The sequence below is a fragment of the Papio anubis genome, chromosome 14 (genome assembly GCF_008728515.1).
Source record: "Papio anubis isolate 15944 chromosome 14, Panubis1.0, whole genome shotgun sequence".
In the NCBI taxonomy this organism is placed as follows: domain Eukaryota; kingdom Metazoa; phylum Chordata; class Mammalia; order Primates; family Cercopithecidae; genus Papio; species Papio anubis.
Genome location: NC_044989.1, coordinates 22,016,474 through 22,044,158, shown reverse-complemented (window position 1 = coordinate 22,044,158; position 27,685 = coordinate 22,016,474). Strand labels below are relative to the sequence as shown.

At 37.2% G+C, this 27,685-nt stretch overlaps 1 long non-coding RNA gene across 1 annotated transcript in view; it reads right to left on the bottom strand.

Moving 5' to 3' along the window:
• The window catches only part of LOC103876778, a 73,478-nt gene extending 55,606 nt beyond the window's left edge, over positions 1–17,872 (bottom strand). Inside the window, exon 1 of the long non-coding RNA XR_636156.3 lies at positions 17,328–17,872. This is a non-coding gene — a long non-coding RNA (uncharacterized LOC103876778). The remainder of the gene's footprint in view (positions 1–17,327) is intronic.
• Between the last annotated feature and the right edge of the window lie 9,813 nt (positions 17,873–27,685).

The following is a 27,685-nucleotide window of genomic DNA, read 5'->3' as shown; positions in this document are numbered from 1 at the left end:
CCTGCGTTCTCTTCCTCTACCTCATTTATGTTTAGGTGAAAACTGACTTAACTTGTTACCTTCCAGCCTTTCTCTTTATTTACACAGAAACCTGGGCCTCAGTAAATTCATGAAAGCTTTGATGAGATGTTTAACTATTATTTCACAAGCCATGTGTTGGAAAGGAAGACAAATAAAGCCAAGTCTCTGCCCCTGTAAGAATTTACTTTCTAACTAAGATAGCAATAATAGACCCCTTCTCCTTTTTGCTCATCTCTATGAAGAACATTTATCTCAGTAGCGAGGGGTTGCTGAGAAAAGGCATCCACCAGAATCACTTAGAGAGCATTTAAAAATGTGACTTTTTAGATGCAACTTCAGACCTGTGGTCAGACTCTCCAAGAGCAGGCCCTGGGATTCTGTATTTTAAAAATGGCGGCCGGGCGTGGTGGCTCACGCCTGTAATCCCAGCACTTTGGGAGGCCGAGATGGGTAGATCACTAGGTCAGGAAATCGAGAACATCCTGGCTAACACGGTGAAACCCCGTCTCTACTAAAAAAAAAAAAAAAAAAAATACAAAAACTAGCGGGGCGTGGTGGCGGGTGCCTGCAGTCCCAGCTACTCGGGAGGCTGAGGCAGGAGAATGGCGTCAACCCGGGAGGTGGAGCTTGCAGTGAGCTGAGATCCGGCCACTGCACTCCAGCCTGGGAGACCAAGCGAGACTCCATCTCAAAAAATAAAAATAAATAAATAAATAAATAAATAAATAAATAAATAAATATGGCAGCAGGTCAGGCGCGGTGGCTCACGCCTGTAATCCCAGCACTTTGGGAGGCCGAGATGGGTGGATCACGAGGTCAGGAGTTTGAGACTATCCTGGCTAACACGGTGAAACCCCGTCTCTACTAAAAATACAAAAAATTAGCCAGGCGCGGTGGCGGACGCCTGTAGTCCCAGCTACTCAGGAGGCTGAGGCAGGAGAATGGCGTAAACCTGGGAGGCGGAGCTTGCAGTGAGTCGAGATCGCGCCACTGGACTCCAGCCTGGGAGACAACAAGACCCCGTCTCAAAAACAAACAAACAAAAAAATGGCAGCAGCAACAACAAACATTTCTTACAATTTGTATTAGCTACTAGATACAATACAAAAAGTCATGACAACGAAGATTGGGATGGTGGTACAAAATTCCATGGAGCACATTGCTACAGATCAAACATTTAAAACAATATGCTAATCCATGAATCTGGCCCCAAAAAGCAGCGTAGTAAGAGGAAAGATGCATTGCAGACTTCTGGCAGCTTAGAAATTTCCCTAAAAGCATATCTAATGATCTATTGATTAGTGTTATGAGATCTAGGGTTAGGGAGGGAGTAAAGAAGAGGTGGAAAATAGTCCTGTGGAAACACAGTTCCATAGCTCTTGGTGGTAGAGGAAGAAGGCATAAGAAGAAAGCATGCCTACCGGATATTTCTATCCTCAAAAATATAACCTATTTGCTTAGAAGAAAATATAGTAAGGAAGTTAACTGAACACAGAGATTCTAAGGAAGTTAATTGAACACAGAGATTCTGTTAGTTAAAGCACTTCAATTTAAGATACACCAAGCTACTGAATACTGAAAACTGGGGTAATATGTGCCCATGAAGCAAAAGATACATTAGAATTGTTCGGGGGGTGATTGAAACAACAAGGTCGGGTAGAGGCTGAAAATGGTACCAAATTGTTCCCCTTGGGCCTTCTGCACAGGAGATGTCAGAAATGGCCAGCATTTTTCAAGAGGAGAAATAATTGGAAATAAAACGAAAACTATCAATGAAAACCAGCCATATTTTGGCCCAGTTAACTCCAAGGAAAAAGGAAGAATCATGTCATTTACAAGGTATTGGGTAGAGTGGGAACCTCAGGTTATAGAGGACAAAAGGATCAAAGAAACAGATCCTCAGCCTCTGTATCCTTGAGAGTAGAAGGGGAATTCACTTATTCATCCATAAATTTATTCAACTATGCTTAATGGAAAACATATTATGTGCCAGTCACTATTCTAAGATTTGAAGATACAGTCATTCGCAATATAGACTACAGCCCAGCTATTGTAGAGCAGATATTCCAATGGAGGAAAAAAGCAATACAAGAGATAAACAAACAGGAAAACGATGTGATGGAGTTAGAATGGCCTGGTTTCAAATCTCAGCTGTGCCACTTACCATCTGTCTTGTTCTTAATCTTGCTGTGACTATTTCCTTCTCTGCAAATTTGAGATAGAAATGCTGACCTTGAAAGGTTGTAATGCGGATAAGAGGAAATTTGTGACACTGAATATTACCTGTAATATAGTAAGCATTTTATTAAAATTTGTTGAATGAAAATTTAGTAACACAAAGGGTTAAAAGGGATAGAATGGAATCAAAAGCACAGTGAAAATATTTACTCTTAAAGGAGTAGAAAGATAATTGATACACACATGCACACATATATGGAGACATACATGATGCATAGATACACATATACTCACACAAAGATTTTATACACACACACACACACACACACACATATATATGAGAGTGATGGATACAGACACACACCACACACCTGCCTGCATAGATAGACAGATAGATACCATAGGGAAGGATGAAAACATGGGTATAAAAGTATAGATAAATTGATGAGTTTGAAACGGGCGATAAAGGAGTTCTATTTTTTTCTATAACCTGGAAAGTGACAGGGTAAACTTTAAAGCATTTGAGGAGAATGGTGATATTGAAGAGAAAAGTGATGATGTAAAAGAATTCAAAGTGGAGAGTGACCTATAGGCTTCATATTTGTAGGCCAAGAACCCTGATTTCACCATTGAAAACAGTTCACTGTTTCAGAGACATCACAATAAGAAGCTATTGGGGATGTATATCTAAACAAGGAGCCCAGTGATGTGCTGAGAAGTAGCACAGTTAGAGAGAAGTCAGAACTTCTGTGGAAACTGTCAGCTTCTTTCAGTAAAACGTGCTGCACTGGAAGCCAGTTGACAATCACAGAACTATCCAAGTAAGTTATAGAACTTCAGAAAATAATTCTGGGCCACATTAACATGAAGCACACTTTGGGGACAAATACTCCTAGCCAATGTTGTCTTTCCTAGATATGTCAATGTATTCAGTTACTGTTATAATAGAATTTAATTGGAAGCTTTTTAAAAAGGTGTATTTGCACTTCTCTATTTTATTCATTATATGTTGATTTATTATTTAATTTATGACCAACTATTAGAAGAACAATTTTTATTCTGTTTTCCCAAAATATTGTGATGGCATTATATAGCTCCATTTTTGTGTGTGAGCTATAGGGAAATGAGAAGTTTTGAATAAGCCCCTGCAATGGAGATTTCCAGGCCTGAAGAAGAGTTGTATTATTAGTAATTAGGGGAAAAGTGGCTATAAAATCTTCCAGATATTTCATGAAGTATCTTTGGAAATCCTAAGGCTTCGTGAAGTAAGCCAAGGAAAAGCCAATGTTGAGTTAGGATTATGTTTATTTGTGTAACAAATATGACTGAGAATCTATAAATACCAGATACTTTGTGAAGTATTTGAATGTAGCAATGTATAAAGAAGGTCCCAAACTTAGATAACTCAGAATCGAGTTGGAATAAATAAGCAACTACATAAGATTTATTGTTGCCGGGAGTGGTGGCTCACCCTTGTAATCCCAGCACTTTGGGAGGCTGAGGCGGGCGGATCACGAGGTCAGGAGTTTGAGACCAGCCTGGCCAACAAGGTGAAACCCTGTCTCTACTAAAAATACAAAAAATTGGCCGGGCGTGGTGGCAGGTGCCTGTAGTCCCAGCTACTGGGGAGGCAGAGGCAGGAGAATGGAGTGAACCCAGGAGGCGGAGCTTGCAGTGAGCAGAGACTGTGTGCCACTGCACTCTAGACTGCGCGACAGAGGGAGAATCCCTCTCAAAAAGAAAGAAATAGTTATTGTTATTACATAACAATGAATGTTGTAATAAGGGCAGCAGAAAGCTATCATGGAAAACAAAGGGTCCTTTGACATGTTTTCATAGAATACCATACTCTCCGAGGCATAGTACTCACCCACAATGGATGGAGATTTCCACCCAGCACATACTGCAGTGTCTCCTGCTATGCTGTATGACAAAGGCCAAGTGCAGAAAGGCTGTTACCCTCCTGCTTACTGGTTTTGTGGGTGGGACTTAGCCTATTGTCTAAATAGGCTTTTTTTCCCCCTCATAATACAGTAATGCAAGATGTTTTATAATTTGTTCTCTAGTGATAAATCTAAGGTTTTCCTAATAGCATCATTAAGGACTTTTTCCATTCAAAGTTTGAGTGTAGAATTGCTGGTTTCCCATATGTATCATTTTCTGAGTCTGCTAATTTCCTTACTTATAAGCCTTATCCTCTCTTTAATTTTCAGGCCATAATATAAGGATAATCCATATGGTTATCACCAGTGATGCACAAGGATGTAATTGGGAATAATCAGTGATATGAATGTTAACTAGATATGAATTCACTCTACAGAATTCTAGGTATCAGTAGATGACCCGTCATGTCAACACTGCAACCCACTTAGCCACTCCCACAAGAGAGAACGCACTCCAGAGGTGCTTCTTCATTGCACCTTCGGGAGGTCTTCCTGTGGATCCTAGTTTCCTTAGAGAGTTATGCTACAATTTAAGAATAATTACCTTAAAATTCCAGGAAAGAGACTTATCAATTTGAAAATGTATGTCCCAGAAGGTGGCTAATAATTGTGTGTATAATTAAAAGAGAAGTTTCAACTCACAACTAGATTCTTCTTAAACCGTAGCTCTTAGTAGCACATGCTGCTGCACAATGATGGCTCACATCATGAAATTTGTCGAACAAATGACACCCAGGACTATTGCTTTCTTTTTCTTTTTTTCTTTTTTTTCATCTTCACGTGCAAGTCTTGCCTCCCTGCCTTCCTTCCTCTATGAAGTACATCTCTCTGTATCTACCAGGGTTCAGTACATGAACAGAGCGTAAGAAAGCCCCGTCCATATGTTCAGATGTTGAGCCCCCTAAATTATCCCTAGAAAGCTGCTAATCAAGAAAAACTAAATGTATTAAGATTTACTGCATTAAGGGAAAACACCATCTTTTTTTAGACCTTAATAAGTAATTTATTTTTGGAAGGGTCAATTGGCTGAGTTAATTTGCTCAGCCTTAGTAATAATGTGTTATGATTTAAGACTTGGTGTCTTTTTAAAAGAATAAATTTTATTGTATATATTTAGGAATACAACATGATGTTATGGAATACATGTAGATAGTAAAAAGGTTATTATAATGAAGCAGTTTAACATATTCATCATCTCACAGTTACCCATTTTTTTTTGTTTCTATGGCAAGAGCAGCTAAAATCTACTCATGTAGTATGGACCCCATCTGTAGCAAAATTTTATAACCCATAGCCCTCCTGATGTGTATTAGGTCTCTAGTCTTTTCATCTTACATATCTGCTGCTTTGTATCCTCTGACCTATATCTCCTCATTTCCTACCCAACCCCAACCCCACCCTGTAACCATAGTTTTCTATCTCTGTATATCTGCATTTTTTTCAGATTTCACATTTAAGTGAAATCATGCAATTTTCTTTCTGTGTCTGGTTTATTCCACTAAGCATAATATCCTCCAGGCTCATCCATGATGTGGCAAATGGTAAGATCTTATTCTTTTTAGGGCTGTATAATATTCTATTGCTATCTATATATGTATCTGTAAAACAGTTTATACCTGTAGATAGGCACTGAGGGAGTTTCCACATCTTGCCTAATGTGAATAATGCTGCAATAAACATGGGGGTGCATATGTCTTTACAAGGTGGTGGTTTCATTTCCTTTGGGTATATGCTCAGAACAGAGGAGGAATTGCTGAGTCACATGGCAGGGAATACCATCTTGATTGAGTCCCAGCAATGCCTGCATTGGGGATATCAGAATTTGAACATCTGTAGGCCTTAGGGGTCTATGTTCAGGTGGTTTAAGGTAGGTATTTTTATCATGAACTAGTTGAGAAGGCAAGTCAAGAAAATCCTTGACTTGGGTTGGACATACTTCACCAGTTCAGAAGGAAACAAGACCTTTCAGAAAAGAGTGGCAAAACACCAATGTAACTTTAGTGAGGACTTAGAAAATGGATAGAATATCTTTAATGGAGAGGGTGGAGTATAGAGGTTTGAGTTCATAGCTTCAGGAAAGGTATAGAAGTTAAAATACTGCCGACATACTCATGCACTTCTAAGATAATTTATCTGTATTAAGCATAGATTAAATTTGGGAAATTATGTTAAATGAGATTGAGTCATTCACAAATAATATAATAGAAGATCTCAAAATCTAAATAAGTTAGTTTGAATTCATGAGGTTGGCAATGAGTACTTGCAAATTTATGTCACTTGAAATTTGTCTCACTTAGGAAGCTGAGTCTAGAATAATGGGGATGACTGGGAAAGTTCAAGGGAGAAATCTGCACCAGGTCTAAAATAACTATAGCAACTACTGACAAGTTCAGAGGATAAGAGTAATATGATATGAATAATATTTTGGAAGTTGATTAATGTGACAGTAGAAGGAATTAATGATTCAATACTTACAAGGTGTTTAAAAGAGTACTTGGCACACAGCATGAATAAAAACAATAACAATAATAGTAATAGTAATTTATTTTTGGAAAAGGCACAGATATGGTGCAGGGAGAACAGTTAGTAGGCCATTAATTACATTAATGTAGATATAAATTACTGATGCTTGCTGTAGGCATTAGGCAATAGAGAAAAGTCAACCAAGCACCAAGACAAGATAAATCAGCAGGACAAAGAATATATTGCACCAGGAGAAAAACACGGTGTAACATATTCTTTGCCCACCACAACATTTACTGTTAGCCATAGGCCTTGCTACTCAATACAGGACCTAGCAGTAACAGGGATTTCACCTGTGAGCTTGCTAAACATGCAGAATCTCAGGCCCCACTCACACCTGCAAAATCACAATCTGCATCTTAATACTTTCTAGGTGATTATTTGTCTCTGATTAATGAAGGATGTACTTTCAAATTCAAATGTAGCCTGGAAAAAATATTTTTCTTCATAGAAAGTTGATTGGTTTCATTTATTTGAGATATTGGATACCTAGTGCCCTAACCCTTGACATTTCCTAAGCAATTTTAGAAAAGATAATCTCACACCTCTCTTCCCTTCTATTAATAAGAGCACTTAAAAAACATGAATTGCAAGTCTAATATTCTTCAAAATCTAAACTTCCTGTATTTATTTTCTCAACTATTATATATATATATATATATAGTTTGTTGTTGTTGTTGTTGTTTTGTTTTTTTGGAGACAGAGTCTTGCTCTGTCACCAGGCTGGAGTGCAGTGGTGCAATCTCAGCTTACGGCAACCTCTATCTCCTGGATTCAAGTGATTCCTCAGCATCTCAAGTAGCTGGGACTACAGGCGTGCACCACCACACCTAGCTATTTTTAATTTTTATTAATTTATTTTGTTTTATTTATTTTTGTTTTTTGAGACGGAGTCTTGCTCTGTTGCCCAGGTTGGAGTGCAGTGGCGCAATCTCAGCTCACTGCAAGCTCCACCTCCCGGGTGCACGCCCTTCTCCTGCCTCAGTCTCTGGACTAGCTGGAACTACAGGCGTCCGCCACCGCACCCGGCTAATTTTTTGTATTTTTAGTAGAGACGAGGTTTCACCGTGTTAGGATGGTCTCGAACTCCTGACCTAGTGATCCACTCGCCTCGGCCTCCCAAAGTGCTGGGATTACAGGCATGAGCCACTGTGCCTGGCTTTTATTTTTATTTTTAGTAGAGCCGGGGTTTCACCATGTTGGCCAGGATGGTCTAGATCTCTTGACCTCATGATCCGCCTGCCTCGGCCTCCCAAAGTGCTGGGATTACAGGCATGAGCTACTGCGCCCGGCCTACTCAATATATTTTTAAACTATTCAGAATAGTTTCCCAACAGGTAATCTGTTCAACACATTTTTACTTTCAGGACTTTTTGAGAATTTGATAAAAATCTGTAAAATTCCTTCACAGAAAAATGCACATAAACATATGCTAGCAATTTTTTTCACACAACTTATTTTTGCATTGGCAATATATTTCCTTCACATATATTGGTCATAAAAATTTTCACAAATATTATACTTCTCATTTTTCATGCAAAAAAAAAAATGCCTTCTTCCTCAAATAGGGCGAATAAACCCAAGCTGTACAAAATAAACAAAATATAACTTATTCTGTGGTTCTGAAGTAAATTTCAATGAGATGTCAACTTTGACATCCGGCTGATTCTGACTTTTTATTTTGATACCAACAAATACTGAAAGCTCTGACTCACAAAGATGAGGATAAGCAAAGAGTATCAGAGTTCTCATGGCTCACACTGCAGAGAGAAATAGGCTTTCTTCAAGGAATAAGAAAATTTCTTAAAATCCTTCAGGTTGAATTCATGTGCCAGTATTTTCTTTCTTTGTCCTCAAGCCAATTAGGTAACTTTGGCAAGGTCTATACCATCGATGTTATCTGTATTTGTTACCTCTGTATTACCTGGATACATTATTACAATGTATTACCTGGATTTATTACCTCTGTAAATCTATCTAAATCTTGAAATTATTTAACAGAATGTAACCTCTGAAAGTTGATTTTAGACATAGCTGACTTCTGATTGCAGAGTGATTAAAGAAAAAACAAAACAAAAGAAAAAGACTTCTCTACCCTTACCTATAGCCAACAGAAGTGATTGCTCAAATATTTGAAATCTTATAGCCTCTCCTTCCAGAGTGGATACATAACTTCTCTAAGAAAGATCATAGTTTTGTTTTATGTTTTTATATTTTATATTTTGCTTCCTTCCCTACTTCACTGCTGTGGCCATTACAATGATTTCCAGGTTGCGTACTGAAATTTTTGCTTTACTCACAGGGTCAAGTAGGCCTTAAGAAATGGATTTTTTTTTTTTTCTCTCTCTCTCTCCCTCAAAGAGAGAGAGAGAGAGAAAAAAGGCAAATGTACTTGAAACTCATTAAAATGTTTTCAGAATGTTCCTGGTAAGTCAAATGATATCTGTACAGTAGTAATATTCACATTCTATTCTAATTTCTTGAAAGTTATCTTAAATGGTGATGATTTAAGGTCTGAGGCCCATAAAGAGAACGTTTGTGTGGCAATAAGCCAAGATTTGTTTAAATCAAACTATGTGGCTCTAGAAAATAATGAATAACAATAAATTTTCTTCACCAAAGCACAAAAATCATGTTTTACACATAAATTATTGCATTTTCTGAAAATATGTGGCCATCTAGGGCATCTCAGCTTAATTTAGAAGAATCCACTTGGATGGGAAAACTCCAGTGTCACATGGTATCCAGCAGGCTGCCAGGGGGGTCAGGAAATGCCCCTTCTTGCTTGACTCAGAGATAAAGTCTTCCTTAAGTACTGAGAGAGCCTACCTCTCACTGACTCTGTCTCCTCTCATTTCCCTCAATTTCAAACTTCACCGTATCACATCAACGTAGAAGAGGCTTTCCATGCTGTTTTGTTTGGTTCCCTTTGGCTGTGAGATTTAAATAACTTGTCTAAAATTTACTTAGAGGTGGTAGTGGGCCTTGTCAAGGTCATGGAAGAAGCACACTAAAGCAACTTGGTAAAACAACAGAAAGAACAGGGAAGGTCACATGGTACAGGGTTGCAGATAAAATAATTCTGCTCATTTGTGTTCTTGGGTTATCCTCATAAAGTAGTAGCTGCTGCAATATTACTTCTCCGTGGAGTAATAGGACTTTATATTCAACAGTTTTCCTTGTCCAAGAAACCTTTTACTCAATGTCAGTCACTGTTAATCTCCAAAGCAGTTCACTAAATAGAAAATCATCCATGATTTATTGAGTCTGTTTTGTTTATTTTATTGTGTGACTTTTAAATGATTATCCATTGCCAGATGCTGTGCTAAGCATTGAACACACATTATCTCATTTAATACTTACAATGGTTCTTAATGTAGGTACTATTACTATTTTGTATTTCATAAATGAAGAAAATGCAGTTCTGAAAACTTAAGTAATATGCAGCCTGAAGCAGGATTTTGTTCTAGATTTATTTCACTTTATAATCATTGTTTTTATCTGCTATAATTTAATGCCTCCCACGGAAATATCTATATGCATAGGTCAGACCAAAACCAGGACCTAGCTACCTGTACCAGATAATCCTGTGGTTCTATTCAATATAAAATAATTTTCAGGCCAGGCGCCGTGGCTCACGCCTGTAATTCCAGCACTTTGGGAGACCAAGGCGGGCAGATCACGAGGTCAAGAGATGGAGACCATCCTGGCCAAACAACATGGTGAAACCCCATCTCTACTAAAAATATAAAAATTAGCTGGGCGTAGTGGCTTATACCTGTAGTCCCACCTACTCGGGAGACTGAGCCAGAGGAATCGCTTGAACCCAGAAGTTGGAGGTTGCAGTGAGCCGAGATCACGCCACTGCACTCCAGCCTGGGTGACAGAGTGAGACTCCATCTCAAAACAAACAAACAAACAAACTATATATATGTGTGTGTGTGTATGTGTGTGTGTGTATATATATATATAAACAAAACTAATATAATTACTATAAAATATCTGGGGTGTGTAAGATTTCTTCAGACTATTTAAGTATCATTTAAAACCCCAACGAAGATACAGCCATTCATGCTACAGTTGCCCGTATGAAAAATAGCTAGACCACACATCATTGCTTGTGATTTAAAATATGTTTGTAATTTCCAGCCTAGAATTTACATTGTTTGTGTTTTCTATACTCAGTATTTTATTATGTATGATTCAGAGTAGTTCAAGAAAAAAATACAAGAAAAAGACTACTCTTGCCTATAGCCAATGGAAGTGCTTCCTCAAATATCTGAAATTATATACAGTCTTTCCTTCCAGAGTGGAAACGTAACTTGTCGAAGAAAAGGTCATAGTTTTGTTTTATATTTTTATATTTTACTTCCTGCCCTGCTTCACTGCTGTAGCCATTATAATGATTCCTCCCTGCTGGTTGACGGTGACAGAAGCCTCTCATTGGGCCTTACTTTCAGCTGCTCTGGAGGTAAGTGGCATTTTTTTTTAGGGCCTCCAAAACACTTGAACATCATGAATGCCACACAGTTTATATTTTAAGCCAGACCACGCTAAACACGTCCTCCAAATGTGATGCCAACTTACCCAGCTTTTTGGTCTGAAACAGTGTTAGATGAAAAATAATAACTTTACGTGCATAGTACCTAAGTACTCTTTAGATATTTAAACTCAGCAGTTTTGAAAACCAAAATTCACCATCCTGCACTCTGCACACAACCATCCAGGTTCTGTGTCAGCTTCGGCTCTCTGTGATGGGTTATCCAAATAATGCCCTATTCCTCTTCAACAGGTAGAAATCAGATAGTCGGATAGGAATTTTAGATAATGATTCTACTAATACAGAGGCAAATTTACCTCCCTACCTACAGCATAAATATTTCATTAAGGGATCATGTCTTCTGTAAAATTGAGATAATCCAGAAGAAATGTCTGGAAGAGTCATCCTTCTGTACTGAGTTATAAACCTGCCCAATAAGGAGACTCAGGTAATACGATTTTCCTGGAGCACATTTCACATGTTTATTTTCCCACCCAAATCACAGAAACTTGCCTTGATGAAGGAAGAGTATTTTTTTTTTTCTAAAGAGTTTTTCTATCAAAATTCTTCTACCACTTTCTGATTTTTCTTTCAATAAGTTCCTCATGCCCCCCTCGGGAAAATCCAGCCAAGCTTGTTAGTTGACGTCAGAGACTTCAATACAAACGCTCCCTTTTGTCCATAGAAGACACAGTGGACCTGGGGCACCAGAGCTAGGTCCACGCCTTCAATCTGTTTACCAAAGACGGTCATTATTCTGTAATTCTCTCTGCTAATTTTGTGTGGGAACAAAGCCTTTTGGCTTCCTGATGCTAATGAGCTTAGGGCATTTCTCTTGTTTCAGGTCCAAGGCAGGGATTTTTCTTCTTTTCCTTTCCTGTCGCTTCAGGTGAGCTAATCAGCCCTGAGCAGCCATTGCTTTTGGAGCCTGTGAGTTTCTAGCTTCTCTTCTTACTGTTTCCATCTTTAGCCAGGTCCCTTTTCTTTCTCAACTCACTTTTGGCTCGTATATCCTTTGTATTTGGCCTTCCATGTGGATGCCTGATAGCTTTCCTCCTGGAAACTGCTCTGTGGGGATTTCTCTTTGTTTTCTGAACATGACTTTTAATTACACTTGGATTATTTGGCCATCAGCTGCTATGCAAAGCCTGAGTTAGTGCCATCTAACGGCATTACAGCAGGGGGTGGCTACTGGCCAGAAGGGCAGCCTTTGCTCCTCAGTCTGGAAGGGGCCATCTGTAAGAGCAGGGGCTGTGGAGAGGATCTCTCCTACAACTGATCCCGCTCTGCCAATAGCATATGACTCCCCACCCCCAACACACTCTGGTCTTGGCAACGACAGACTTTAAAATATTTAAATGATTTTATTTTGTTTCCACCCATCACTGTACTGCCTCCATTTTTAAACATTTTAGAGAAATGCCAACATGTGATTTTAAATGGCAACTTAAATTTATGATAGATTTTTGGTGAATGGGGAAACTGCTGTATTTTCATTAATTGTTTTATTAATGCTATTCATTGATAACTAGATGTGATGTGGCCTTAAAGTAAATCCCTCAAGTAGTCTTTGTGATTTTTGCTGAGTATTTTCACTGGAGTCTTGTCTCAATCATCCTAAAAAGTTTTTTGAATTTTTGTGTACTTCTGAGTGTTCTTATATCCTAGTACATTAGCTTGGTAACAATAGATATTTAAAATATATTTGTTAGCTGGTCAATGATCAAGCTTATTGAGGGCAACACATGAAACAGAATGACTCTAATAAACTCACTTGTAAAATATAGGGTCATGGTCTTCATAAAATATTTCTTTTAAAAAATTAATGTTGTACCTTATCAATATTTCAATACATTTTTCACTTCAGTTGTTATTTGGTAAAACTCAAGAGTGGCCTATTCCTTAATACAGAATTACAAAGGAAATTATCAAACTATCAAAACCTGCCATTTCACGATTACATGTAGCTTTCAGAATTATAGTCTAAATATATTTTTAGTTGACAAGACATCTTTTGTTTTCTTTTGAAATACCTCTGTGTCACTTAGAACCAGGTCTTAACGCATTACTTACTCATTTTATGGAAAAATTTATTTCTAGTTCCTATTACAATAAATTGTATAAGAAGAGGAAAAAGTATGTAAATATGGTTAGATTTTTTAAAAGTCCTTTCAGAATGCATTTTGTAAATGTAACATAAATTCTTACTCAGTTAATTGTATAAGATGACAATTTATTTCTCTAGTATTTCAAAAGATACCAGGGCCCCTTAGGAAATCCATACTCACCAAACAAAAGCAGTACGATGTCACAATCCTGGAATAGATAGCACATATAACAAGGAGAAGTAAAGGCAAACACTTTTCTTTGATTTCCCTGTGGGCCAGAGACACTTCTGGTCATGGTATTTAAAAGGAGCAATCCAATAGAAAATGTTTTTCTTGCAAAACTCAAATATCTAATACTAACATTTACCTGGACCTGGACTCACCTTTGCAAGCTACAACTGACTGAGCTTATAAACTTGAAAGTTGCCAAACAGATGTAAGGTGATTTCTGCCTATACACCCCTTCCCTCTGTGTCTCTCTCGGTAGTCTATGTCAAGATCTTTTGTTATATGGAACCTAACGTGCCGGAGAAGCCAAAATGATTGTCTACCTTAGTGCTAATATTTCGGCTAGAATAGAAAAGACTCCTGCAATTAAATAGACAAATATCAGTTTCATCACTGGAAACATACAAATAAAAACTCTGTTGCACTCTTGTCATTATAACCCTATTAAGTGCAATGAGTCAGGGGGGCCTTCTTCTCTAGCTCATTCTGCAAACTGGTATTGAGTGCCCACCAGACACTAGGAACTGATGAGATAGAAGTGGATACAATGTATTCTCTCCTCTCAAGGTTTTCGTTGTCGGAGGATAAACCCAAATATTTTTGAAATGTTGTGGAAATGAATAAATAGCAGTAGGTTTAGAGAATAAAGGGAATGCAGTGAAACCAGCTGTCAGTGTATCAATCAGAACTAATTTTCTAATCATTTCCAAGGGAAAACCATGCTCGTTTTAATTTCAAATGATAAGGATGAATAAGTCCCGTGCAGTTTGTTTATAAGGAGTGGGAGAGGTGAAGGTCAAAGACAAAGAGAAGATCAGGAGCAAAGACACAAAATCTAAAAACCACGCTCTGTATTTAGCAACAGGCAAGCATATTGTCGTTGCTGGAGCCTAAACTATAAAACAAGTGCTGAGAGAGGTCACTAGATAGATAGGGCTGATAATGAAGAGCTTCGTAAACCACTACAAACATCACCTTGAAGGTGATTTCAAGTAAATAAAGGCCTTCAATGAGCGGAATGACTCATCAGACGTGTGTTTTAGGAATAATTCTTTAGTGGTTACACGGAGACTGGTTTGGTTGATGCAACAAGATCAGAGGACATAAGACGCTTTAAGAGGCAGTCGCCAGAATCCAGGCATAATGAAGATGGTAGGCGGAAAACAGACAAAAAGTAGAGATGAAGAGGTAAAATGGAAAGCTCTTTGGAAGAAAACCAACAGAAAACAATGTGCTTTCATGAGGGCACTCATCAAAGGAGACAGCAGAATGGTTTGAGCTCCAGGTTCGAATGATGAGGTCTAAATAGATTTTAGTGATAAAGATACAATGTGTTTGTTAAAATTAAGTGCCTCATTTTTATATCTTTGCCCAAATATTAATAACTGGTATGTAGTAGATGGAGTATTTTATTAAAAGGTGACACTTGGGCTAGGACTTAAGGGATGAAAATTGTGTTAATTCATGAAGACCAGAAAGTAGACTAGCATAGTCAGACCCAGTTAGCTGGAGATCGGGATTGATGTGCAGTCATGGTGAGAGAGCACAGGAATGGTGAAATTGAATAAAAACCCATAGAAAGGCAACTGGTTTTTAGTCTAAAGATAAGAAAGCGTTGTTTATGTTTTCATGTTTTTTTCCTAATAGCAAGGGGAAAACTTTGGAAGAGAAGTACTTTAGGGAAACCGATCTTATGTATGTCTAGGAGAGACTGGAGTGATAGGAGAATAGAGGGAGGGAGTTCAGTGAGAATGCTATTATCAAGTCATAAAAACATGAGACAATGGGATAATTGGGCTTAAATATAGGGGTTGCAATTGAAATAGAAATGATTGGTAGAGACAGCTAGCGGGAGAATTTGTGTTTAGTGAGTTTAATGGTTAAAATGGAACAATTTATTTGTGTTTGGCGGGGGTGAAGAAAGTGATTTCTTCTAGATCATTCAAACTGTACTTTGATGGTGCTGTGGAGGGTTAGCATTTCCACAATCAGGTCCAAAGGTGAATCAAATGTAGACTGCATTCCCATACCAGAAGTACCAATTGTTCCCTGGCAGGAATGATTGACTACCCAGGTTTGCAGGATTCTTGAAAACTCCTAACCCAGAAGATTTGATTGTGGTTAAAACCCCTTTCTATACCAGTTCTATCTTTTTACTCCATTTGTATTACTTGTGAAAATGATAGTATAATACCAATAATGGGGCTTTTAAAAAGAAAAGCAACTCTTCCCAAACCTTACTTTATAAGAAGTATTATTGTTTATATTTGCTTTCAGTTTTTTTTTCTGTTCACATACATATTTTTAAAAAGTTCTATACCTATTTTACATACAAGTTTTCTTTCTACTTTCTTATTTATATATGCATCCTACATAGGTTTCATATTGCAACAGTCATTAAATTACCATTCCCATTGTCTGCATACCATTCAATATATCAATATCATAATATTCATAGCCATTCTATCATTGATAAATATTTTAGTTGCATGCTAAAATGCCTGCATGATAGACAGTGTAATAGCAGGCATCTTTATATGCATGTAGTCCTTTCTTTTAGAACATCTATTCAATAGAAATAAAATGCTAGGCACAAATATGAGCCACATACCTAATGTTAAATTTCCTTTAATATCCTACTGTTAATAGCCACATTAAAAAAGTAAAGAGGCTGGGCGTGGTGGCTCATACCTGTCATCCCAGCACTTTGGGAGGCTGAGGAGGGAAGATCACCTGAGGTCAGAAGTTCAAGACCAGCCTGGCCAACATGGTGAAACCTCATCTCTACAAAAATACAAAAATTAGTCAGGCATGATGGCGGGTGCCTGTAATCCCAGCTACTTGGGAGGTTGAGGTGGGAGAATTGCTTGAACCTGGGAGGCAGAGGTTGCAGTGAGCCGAGATTGCGCCATTGCACTCCAGCCTGAGTGGCAGAGTGAAACTCCATCTCAAAAGAAAAAAAAATAAAAAGTAAAAAGAGACAGACAAAGTTAATTCTTATAACATATTTTATATAATCTAATATATTCAAAATGTTTTATTTCCACTGTGATGAAAGTAAAAATTATTAAAGATATATTTCATATTTTTTGTATTGTCTTTTAAATTCAGTATTTACACTAATAGCACATGTCAACGTAGGCTAATCACATTTCATGTGCTTTATGTGACTTGTGGCTACCGTGTTGGGCAACAGTTTTGGTGTATTTCCTGAAGAGAAGTTCATAGTCATGGGATTACTAGTTTAAAAGTTGAACAATTTCAAGACTTTTGCTTTCATATTTATTAATTTTTTCGAATAAGTCAATAACCTTAAGCTACATTTTTAAAGCTAATTAATTCAACACTTACTATGTATTGATCCTGAGCCACATACCATGGAGAAAGTCTCATAAAACAAAATTTTGTCACCCTAATCCAATATTGAGTGGCAAGGAAGATTGAGATGCGATTACCTTACTTTAGAATCAAATTCAACTTAGCTTTATATCATCAAAGTAAGTAAATAAATTTACTAATTTTAAAAGTCACATATATAAACAGAAAGGGTTAAAAATACATGCATAGTTGGTTAAATTACTTTTATAGGAACTCATCTTCATAATTAATTTACAGTAAATACCACATAACCATAATTTTTAAAATAAAAGAAAACTGGATCTATACAAACATAATCAGAGAAAAAATTGTTCAGTGTGGCCAATCCAGATAATTCCATCCCACCCCAAACAAAACACGTGCCTTTCTCCTGCCCCTACAGATGACTGATGTCTATAATTCCCTTACCAGCAAATATCACTTTACTCAGGTAGATATATTCAAGCTTCACATATCTGGGTCTGTTCCACTCCTCAGGGGTGAATTGCGAATTCTATCATAGCAGCTTCCGCTTGAATTTTCAGCTGTAATTGTTCACATTCTTGCAGTACTTATGCTACGAGGGCAACAGCATCAACAAAAAGAAGCATTTGCAGTTTCTCTCCGTCTACCGGGAAGCCGCCTTCCTAATCAATTCTCCTCAGCAAATGCTCCAGGACAGTGGAAAATTCCTTGGGCGAGAGATAATACCACCCAAGGGAAAATGCATTTATAATTGATGTGGTAAAAAGCTGTCAGAGAGACATGGGTTTTCTCAACCATTTTTGTAAACACTGTTAGCAGCCCTGCCTACAACAGCAGAAGTCTACAATCTCTCTACCTCTGGGTAGAAAATTGTATGCAGCAAGAGAAAGCCGGTGTACCAGATCTTGTGGTTATGTTTATTGAAATCTCTCAAAACTGAACAATCAATGTAGGCACTCTTGGCTTATGCCTACCTAACCGTAATTTTTTATTAAATGACATTTAATAAAGTGCTTGATTTACTGCTGAGCACATTGCTAAGGATGAGGGAAAGAAGATGGAAAGAATATGAGAGGAGTTCTATCAAAAATTGAGGCTGCTTACTCTTAAGTGGTCTTAGAAGTCATCAGGGAAAGGAAAGGATTTCCCGATAGACTCAGGTTATAAAAGATTTCAGAGACCTGTGCATTGCAAAACGCCAAGTATATCCTGCAACTGACAGAGTTTGGTAGAGCTAGCACATTTAATTATTTTAGCTTTCAGGTGTGAAGATTGCAACTATATACAAGGAATAATGCTTTATTCTTACCTTGCTTGTGGTTGTTTTCAGGCAACAATAAAACATTCATTTTATTGCATTTGCATAATCTCAAAAGTCAGGCAAAATGGCATATGTACTGCAGAACTGGGAAAAAGCTTAAGTAGAATTCACAGTGGTTTTCATCTTTCCCAGGGCATCAGATTTTAAATGATTGTGTACTTCTCCATCTGTGAGTATAGTAATAATTAACACATACACCACACAATATTTAAGGTCATTTGTGATTTTGTATCCTGGTTCTGTGCTCATATTTTGATTTTAAGAAAGTAATTTAATAAGTTGATCCTCCACTGCCTACCTGATAAATGGGGCTAATTTTACATTCTTTTCAAGGCTGTGGAGAAATTTAACAATGATATGCAGGTGGATAAAGTTCTTCATATAGAGTAGGCATTTAATACACAGTGGCATTAAAACAATATTGTCTTGTTGGTAAATTGCCGGAAGAACCATTGCAATTGATTTGCAGTGGTTCATTGTAATTTAATTGTAGAATTTGAGGGATTTGTTGTAGGATTTCAATGGAATGTTTCATCAGTCACCTTGAGTAACTTTATGGGAGTTTCCTTTCCAAAGTCCCTTTCTAGATTAAAATTCAAACTCACTATTGGTTTTAGTTTGAACTAAGGACTGGTTGAGCCTTTGACGTGTCCAGTTGGGATTTTGACTTTCAACTCTAGCTCTCTATTACTCACTTGTCTCTTGTTTTTAATTTTGTTCTCTGCTTAATTATTCTTAAATTTGTTCCTATCTGTCCTGTTTAAATGCAAAACAGGTAGCAGTAGAACCCAGAAGATTTTAAGAAAACCACTGCCCAAAGGGAAACTTTCCTTTTTCATGGTTAACTCTGCCCACATTTCTTTCTAAAATAGATCTGATGATCTTTCTCTCCTGGCAAAAGAAGACGCCGTTACTTTACTCTTGACTTCAGCTGGCAACGAGAAATTGGAGGCCTCTCTCAGAGCTGAAAGACAGTTGTCTGCCTACATTTGGAGACACACAGACTCAGAGACAACATAGTGTACTGATAAGAGAACATACTGTGGAACCACACAGCCAGGATCTGAATGCTACTCTGTGACTCACTAGTTTTATAATCTTAAGCAAGGAACTTAATATTGTTGTGCCTCAGTTTCCTGACTTGTAATGATTGGGGTTCAGATAGACAGTATCATAAAAGGGGCAATGTAAGAGATTTTAGTAAAAGGAATATTCATAAAGTTGTGAGCAGGCTTAAGAAAAACTAGTAACGAATAGTAAAGTACTTTCACAATAAAAACATCTTATCCTGCCTAGGTCTAAAGAGGCAAGGGGAGAGGGTGGCGAATAGATTCTCAGAAGAGTTGTAACTGTAGGAGTGGGCTAGCTATGGAGTTGTGGACTTTGGCAGAGAAAAGTATGAAGTACAGCTGCAGAAAGGAAGCTAATGAAGTAAAATATTGACTCTTCTCTCCTCCCACCCTCCATATACTGTTGGTGTCTCCTACAGGCTGAACTCAATGACGAGTCAGAGAACCAAGAAGACTGGTTGATGAGGTCAGGCTCCGGGGGGCTGAAGCCAGTGAAGAATGGGGGAGATGGGAATATTCAGCACAGTACTAGTACCTGCCTAATGGAGTTCTTAATGAAAATTCAATGAGTTAATATTTTTAAAGCATTAGGAATTGTACCTAGTGTATAGTAAGCATTATATGAAGCTTTTTTTTTTTTTTTTTACAGAAGTTGTTTACTATTACAATAACGATCATCTCCATGAGTTATCAGACTCAGAGACAGCTCAAGATTCTACAAGAACTTGATTGTCTTACCTTTAGAAGGGTTTAGGGTATCTGTAATGAGATTTAGAAATAGGACACTAGAGTTTCTTATTTAAGAAACTGAGATACCAGGATGTGTCACTAGAACTTAGGAAGAAATAGGGTGCTTGTTAGGTCAAACATTTCAGCCAGGACTACATAGGCTTTTTAGCTTGATTACTCTTTGTTTAATAGAGAATACTCACCTTGACAGAGAAAACTACAGTCTGGATGGATGGAAGAAGAACAGAACAGGCATATAGAAATTGCCAGGCTTTGGCTCCTCAGGTTAAAAGGAAAGCAGGATCTTAGTGGAAGAGATTGGTCAATTTTAATTAACATGCTATCACCGAGAGGTATGAGAGTAAGCTCATGTCTATACAAACAAATGAGTTTTAGTTAGGCGTGTACTTTTATTCAGGCAATATTCTATGTGGGTCAGACATACATCAATACCTCAGATACAGTCCCAGACTTTCAGGTGTCCTTATTTTGGTGGGTAACAAACAAAGACAGAAAACTAACCATGCAAGGCAGGAATAATAAGGCAGACATGCTCTAAATTAGTGCTAATGATAAGAAGTGCGACAGGATTTTGGCAGCTTGAGTGTCTATTCACAGCAATGAAGTTGAAGAAAGACTTCATAGAAGACGCAGATTTGGGCAGGGCCTTGGGTTGAGGATGGTTTCGATAGGCAGAAAAGAGATGGGAAGGAATTTATGATGATGGTGGAGTTGACAGGTAAAGGGCAATAATTTGTGAAGTCCAGAAAATATGTACAAAGAACCATATACTGCCTTGTACAAGGAAATTAGACTAGCCTGAGAAAAACACTTTTAAAAAGACATAAACTAAGTCTGAAATGATAACACTGACCCAGAAAAGGTAAGATTTTGAGGCCAAGGCCAAGGATTTTGTCGTTTCCTATTTTCTATTCAGCTAAAGATGTAGCTTGAACAGTTGATTTCCATTTTGGCTTTCAGGTATGGATCCAAACACATTATTTCTGGACTACCTATATTTGAATCAATGACTAGCACAGAGAAATCCATGCATGCTAACTGGCTTATATATGCTACGTATTTTCTGATTTGTTGTTTGGAATTTATTGATCCCTCTCAACTTTCTATCTACTCCCTGATAGACAAAGAAGTCAATGTAACTATATTAGAATTGATCTTGTCTTCAAAAAGCTGACCTCGAGCCAATACTAATGGATTAGGGATATAGAGCCGAGGCTGGACATGAGTGCCTGTCAGTCCTGCACTGGGAATGACATCGTTTCGAGTGATGAAGTGCAAGGCGAGAGAAGGCTGCAGTCTTGTAGTCAATCCACTCAGTTAATACCCACTGCACTTAGAGCCCAGAAAGTCAATAAGCATGGGTGCTCATGCCTTGCTTTTCTCTTTCTGGGAGTTGAAACCATCCCAATTAATAATATGAAACAGCAGAGCAAAACCTTCCAGTGCCCTTTTTCTTTTTTCCTGTGAAGGATTATCACAGACTTGCACTCTTACTGCACTTAGAAGTTGTAGGAGATAGAATAATTCATAATGAGATTAGATGCTACAATTACAGGAATTCTCACAAAACTAAAAGTCCAAGAGAAAAATCAGGGGGAAAAAAAAGCAGGCACCACAAAACAGAAAACCTGAATGGGATATAAAAATGGAAAAAGATGCTTAATGTCATTAACACCAGGAGAAATGCAAATTAACTTATATTATGTTACCATTTCATACCCACAAAATGAATAAAATTAAAGTCTGAAAGTACCAAGTGCTGGCAAGGTTTTGAAGTGATGAGAATCACCATAAACTGCCAAGGACTGGAAACTATTACAGCAGTTTTGAAAAGCAGTTGAAAATGGGTGAATTCTGTGGCTTTTCAATTTAATTTACAGGTATAAACCCAAGAGAAAGTGGTACATGTGTATCAGAAGCTATATACAAAAAAGTACATAGCAATATTCTTTTTTTTTTTTGCGGGGCAAAGTACTAGAAACAACTGAAAATTTTAGTAATAAAATTGATATATAAATATTGTTACATTCATATACCACAATAAATATTATATATAGTGAGGTTTAATGGGCTGTAGCTATATGAATCAAAATAAATTAATCTCAAAAATACCATGTCCATTGAAAAAGTAAGTCATAAGTCAACTTATGTATTTTCTTTTAAGTAAAATTACAGTAAACCAAACTAAACAATAACATTGTTTTGGGGATAATTAACATGTGATAAAACTTTTTGAAAAACAATGGAATAATCGATACAAAAATCAAAGAAAGAGGGATACATTCAGAAATGAGCACACTTGGAATATCTTAGATGCTGCTGAGGTTATATTCCTAAAGGTCGGAGAAAGGTAAATGGTGTTTATTTTTAAATTTTATTCATTTATTTATTTTGAGACAGAGTTTCGCTCTTTTGCCCAGGCTGGAGTGAAGTGGCACGATCTCGGCTCACTGCAACCTCTGCCTCCTGGGTTCAAGTGATACTCCTGCCTCTGCCTCCCAAGTAGCTGGGATTACAGGTGCCCACCACCACGCCTGGCCAATTTTTGTATTTTTAGTAGAGACAGGGTTTCACCATGTTGGCCAGGCTGGTCTCGAACTCCTGACTTCAGGTGATCTGCCCGCCTCAGCCTCCCAAAGTACTGGGATTATAGGCATGAGCCACCATGCCCGGCCAATGGTATTTATTTTTACATTAAAATGTGAATGCATTCTTTCTCTCTCACATAATGTACATATATACATATATACCCATATAAATATATATGTATGTACATATATAATGCATATATAAATACATATATACTCACATTTCTGTTTGATAGATTTAATAATAAAATAAATTTAAAAGAATACCTCTGATATTCATTACTGTAATTGAACAATAGCCAATTTGGGTTGGGTTTTTATCCACTTGATGAGATATACTTGCATTTTCTGAAGTGCAATAAATTGTCCAGTTTCCACACAGAATGAATCAGAAAACAAGTTCTGCCTTCCGTTATCTTCCCACTTCTCTTTATCACATCAAATCTTCCTGGACTTTCTGTTCTCACTATCTCTTGAACTCACTGCACTCAGCCTTTGTACTCACTTTTCTACTGACATTTTTTTCCCCTTATACCCATGACTCCCATTTAAAGACTGGATCATTATTTCTCAGTCTTCTCTTATTTGATGTATCAGTTATAGTTGGTGCAATTTATCACATCATCGTTCTTGAAGCATTTCACCTGGCCTCTGGGACACCTCTCACCAATTCTTTTAATCTTCTGGTCTATATTTGCAGTCTACTTGACTGATTTCTGCTTAATTTTGCAACCTGTGAATTTTGAAATGGCCTGGGTTTGGCCACGTAATTGCTTCTCTGTCTACGCTTACGTTGGATGTCTTCTCAACCAATTGCGTTGTTTTAAATTAGCATCTTCATGCTGAAGTCTCTTAAATGTTTCTATCTCCCGAAGACCTATAGGCCCCTGCAGATTTATAATCAAGTGCCTACTCAGTCTGTCCACTTGGATGTCTTACAGGTATATATGAAAAGCAATGGAATGACTGATACAAAAATCAAAGAAAGAGGAATACATTCAGAAATGAGCACACTCGGAGTATTTTCTCCAAGATACTTAACATTTTCATAGCAAGCAATCAATTCCCTCCACACCCGCTTTGATCTCTCCCTTCAGGGTTCCCAACCAAATATGATGCTCAGCCTGTTTGAACCAAAAATTTTGGTATCAGTTTTTATTTCTTTTTCTCACTCCCTCAGCATCGATCCATTCTGTTGGTCTTAACTTCAAAATCTGTTCCCACACTTAGACCTTTCACCATATCCACAGCTACCACCACAGTTCAAGCTTCCACAACCTACTACCTAAACTATGGCAATAATATCTGATTTCTCTACTTTCATACTTGCCTACTTCAGTTTATTTTTCAAAGAAAGGCTTGAATGAACTACCTGTAAAGAATCAAGTAAGTCTTCTACATAACACTTTTCTAATACTTCCCGCCATATTTACATTCAAATTCCAGGTCCTAACATGAATTCAATGACCCATATTTGGGCTTCTGGGTAACTCATCCACCACTCTCTACCTCCTCACTCTGCTCCAGCTTCACTGGCTTTTTTTCTCTTCCATTGCAGCAATCATGATCCTATGAAGACACTTGTACTTGCTAATGCTTCTACCTATAATAAGCTTCCCCCAGGTATTTTCAGGACCACCTTCCCCTCTTCAGTCTGGTTTCTTCCTAAATGTTACACAGGCCTTTTTAGGCAATCTTATTTAATAAATTGCCTCTAACTCTATCCTCCTACTCTGCTTAATTTTCCTTAAGGAAATTACCATTCCTTGACATGACATTAAATGCCTCATTTTATTTGTTTCTTATTATTTTTGTCTCCTAGAATATAAGCTCCATGTGAAGACTATTTTTGTTCATTGCTGTGTGTCCAATACCTAAAATAGTAATTACTATATGACAGTCAACCAATAAGTGTTTACTGAATGAATGAATCTATGGATAAAGTGAATATGTAGCTTAAAATGTAGTTCCCAACATTTAATATCATTTTTACTCTCAGCTTTTATTTGGGGGAGGCTCATTTGCTTAGGATTTCTAGCTAAATTTATGTATATTTTTGATAAATATTATTTGATAACTCTCTGGATAAACAATTCTAATAAATTAACATTTAGATGCTGTCTTCCATTGTTGAAATCATACTTTTCTTTTGTCTATTCTTTAAGTTTCTTGTATTTTTTTAATGCAAGCCAAGTTAATGATTGCAATTTAGCCAGTACAGATTGAATAGTTTCTGATTTTTTCATTTGCCACTTAATTAGTTATTCAGTCCTAGCTCATGGCCACTATAAAAGTGTGATATGCATAGCAAAATGCAGAGTGAGCTTGGGAGCCACAGCAACCCATATATATCTCCCTAGATTACACATCATGCTGGCCTTTTTAACCTCAATTATCTTGATGACTAACAATTTGATAGGAGGTAGATATAAACTATTTTTCCAATTAGTTTTTTTGACAGTTTCATTCTAAATGAATTAAAATCTTGTTGAAGTTATGGAAAGTCATGCCCATTGCAGATTCCTCCAGAGTCTTTATTCTCTTACAGAGATGCAGTAAAAATGATTCAACGAAGTTGTCACCAGGTGAAGCATATTGTCGACAAGCTTATTTGATAAGAACTATTGAAACACTAAATATTACAATAAATTACAAACGTTTAGTTAAAATCACACATGATTGACCAGCCACCTCTGGGTAAAGCATCAATTCTAATATGCCCGAGACTCATCTTCCTTTCATTGACTTGCTGCCACCAGTGGTTGGGGGTGCTTGGTGCTGTGTATGATGACTAAATCTCTCCTCCTTAATTCTTTCTTTTTTATTTTTATGTTAAATCTTAATAGTTTTGGGGGAGCTGGTGGTATTTGGTTACATGGATAATTTCTTTAGTGGTAATTTCTGAGATTTTGGTGCACCCATCACCCAAGAAGTGTCCACTCTACCCAATGTATAGTCTTTTATCCTTCGCCACACGTGCCCCCACCCTTCTCCTTGAATCTCTGAAGTCCATTATATTATTCTTAGGCCTTTACAACCTCATAGCTTAGCTCCCACTTATAAGTAAGAACATACATTATTTGGTTTTCCATTCCTGAGTTACTCCACTTAGAATAATGGCCTCCCACGCCATCCAGGTTGCTGTGAATGCCATTATTTTTGTTCCTTTTTATGACTGAGTAGTATTCCATGGTGTATATATAACACATCTTCTTTATCCACTCATTGGTTGATAGATATTTAGGCTGGTTCCATGTTTTCACAATGTGATTGTGAATTGTGCTACTATAAATGTGTGTGCAAGTGTCTTTTTCATATAATGACTGCAAACTATGTGTCTGACAAAGGACTGATATCTTCCTTAATTCGTTTGATTCTTCTTTGTATCCTGGTATGAGGATGTTCCACAATCTCACTGAATTACTCTTGAAAATTTTTCTCTTTTCTCTTCCACAGACCCTCTGTTTCCACTTATGTGATTCCACTGTCTTCTTAATAAGCATTGTTCAGCCTCACTGTAGAGCTCTCACTAATGATATCTCCAAATGATCTGTCTATATCTGCCCTCCCCTCCCCATCCCCTCTCTTTGTTTACACATCAATCTAGTTCCTTCCTAAATGTTACACGGGCCTTCTTTGACCACCTTATTTATCACAATGACTCTGTAACTCTCTACCCTCCCACTCTGCTTAATTTTTTCTCAAGGAACCTACCATTCCTTGACATGACATTAAATGCCTTCTTGTTTGTTTCTTATTATTTTTGACTCCTAGAATATATATTGCTATGTATTCATATATATATGAATTCATATATATACATAGCAATATATGTATATTTAATATATAGCAATATATTTATATGTTATATAGAATTATATATTATAATATATAATATATGCTATATATAATAATATATGCTATATATTTAATATATAGCAATATATATTAAATTAAATGCCTTCTTTTTGTTTCTTATTATTAAATGAAGACATTAAATGCCTTCTTTTTTGTTTGTTTCTTATTATTTGTGACTCCTAGGATATATATTGCTATGTATTCATATATGTATGTATATATTCATATATACATATATACATTCATATATACATACATATATATGAATTCATAGCAATATGTATCCTAGGAGTCACAAATAATAAGAAACATGCAACAACAACATATATATGTAGGTATTTCATGGTCTTCTTTATTGAGGCCTCCTCTACAGAGCCTTGTTTGCTTGCTTCTTCATCAACAGAAAAGAATTTCTGTGAAATTTCAGAGCATATTTTTATGTGAGCATCCTATATTTGACAGTTGATCAGGAATAATGTTGCTTTGTCATGTCAAATTTCTTTACGCACAGATGTGTGTGCATTCTTATGTGTATACATTCCAGTAAGATATTGGAAGTTCCTTATTAGCAGGGGCTATCTTTTAATTCCACCAAGTATTCATGCGATACATTGTCATAGGTTTTTGAATCTTTTTCTGCTTTGCAACATTAAATGGCTGCTGTTTGCATTTAACTTCTAAGGTGAGATGTTCCAAGTTTATTTTCCCCCTTACTTTTGGGGTTTTGGGGGGCTGAGAAGAGGCCGTGTTCTTTGTTGCATATGGCTCAGTCTGACTTGAATCCATCTAGGGTGAGATTCCATTAATTTGGAAAGCTCTCAGTTGCCTTCGTGACAACGGATGACGGCTGTCACCACTTGTCATTTTTGCATGTCTGCCAAAATATTTACAGGACAAAAGCAGGAAGCCTAGGCTTGATCAGCCACTTAGAGGTCTTAAAAGATAAAAAATCAATAAAAGCAAGGGGGAGAATGGAATCAATGAATTATCCATAAGATGGAGGAGCTGCTAACCTTCCATCCCTGATGGAAGCCCCCAAAAATACGTCGGCCTCCCTCCCATCTCAACACTCTGGATTTATAAAGCATTTCTCCAGGATCTCAGATTCCCTCACAGCAGCCCTATGAGTAAGAAAAAGCAGATATGGTCCCAATTTTTATATTACCTCTATCAAACACTGCTTTCTGTCTCAAAAATCTCTTTTCCCATCAGCAA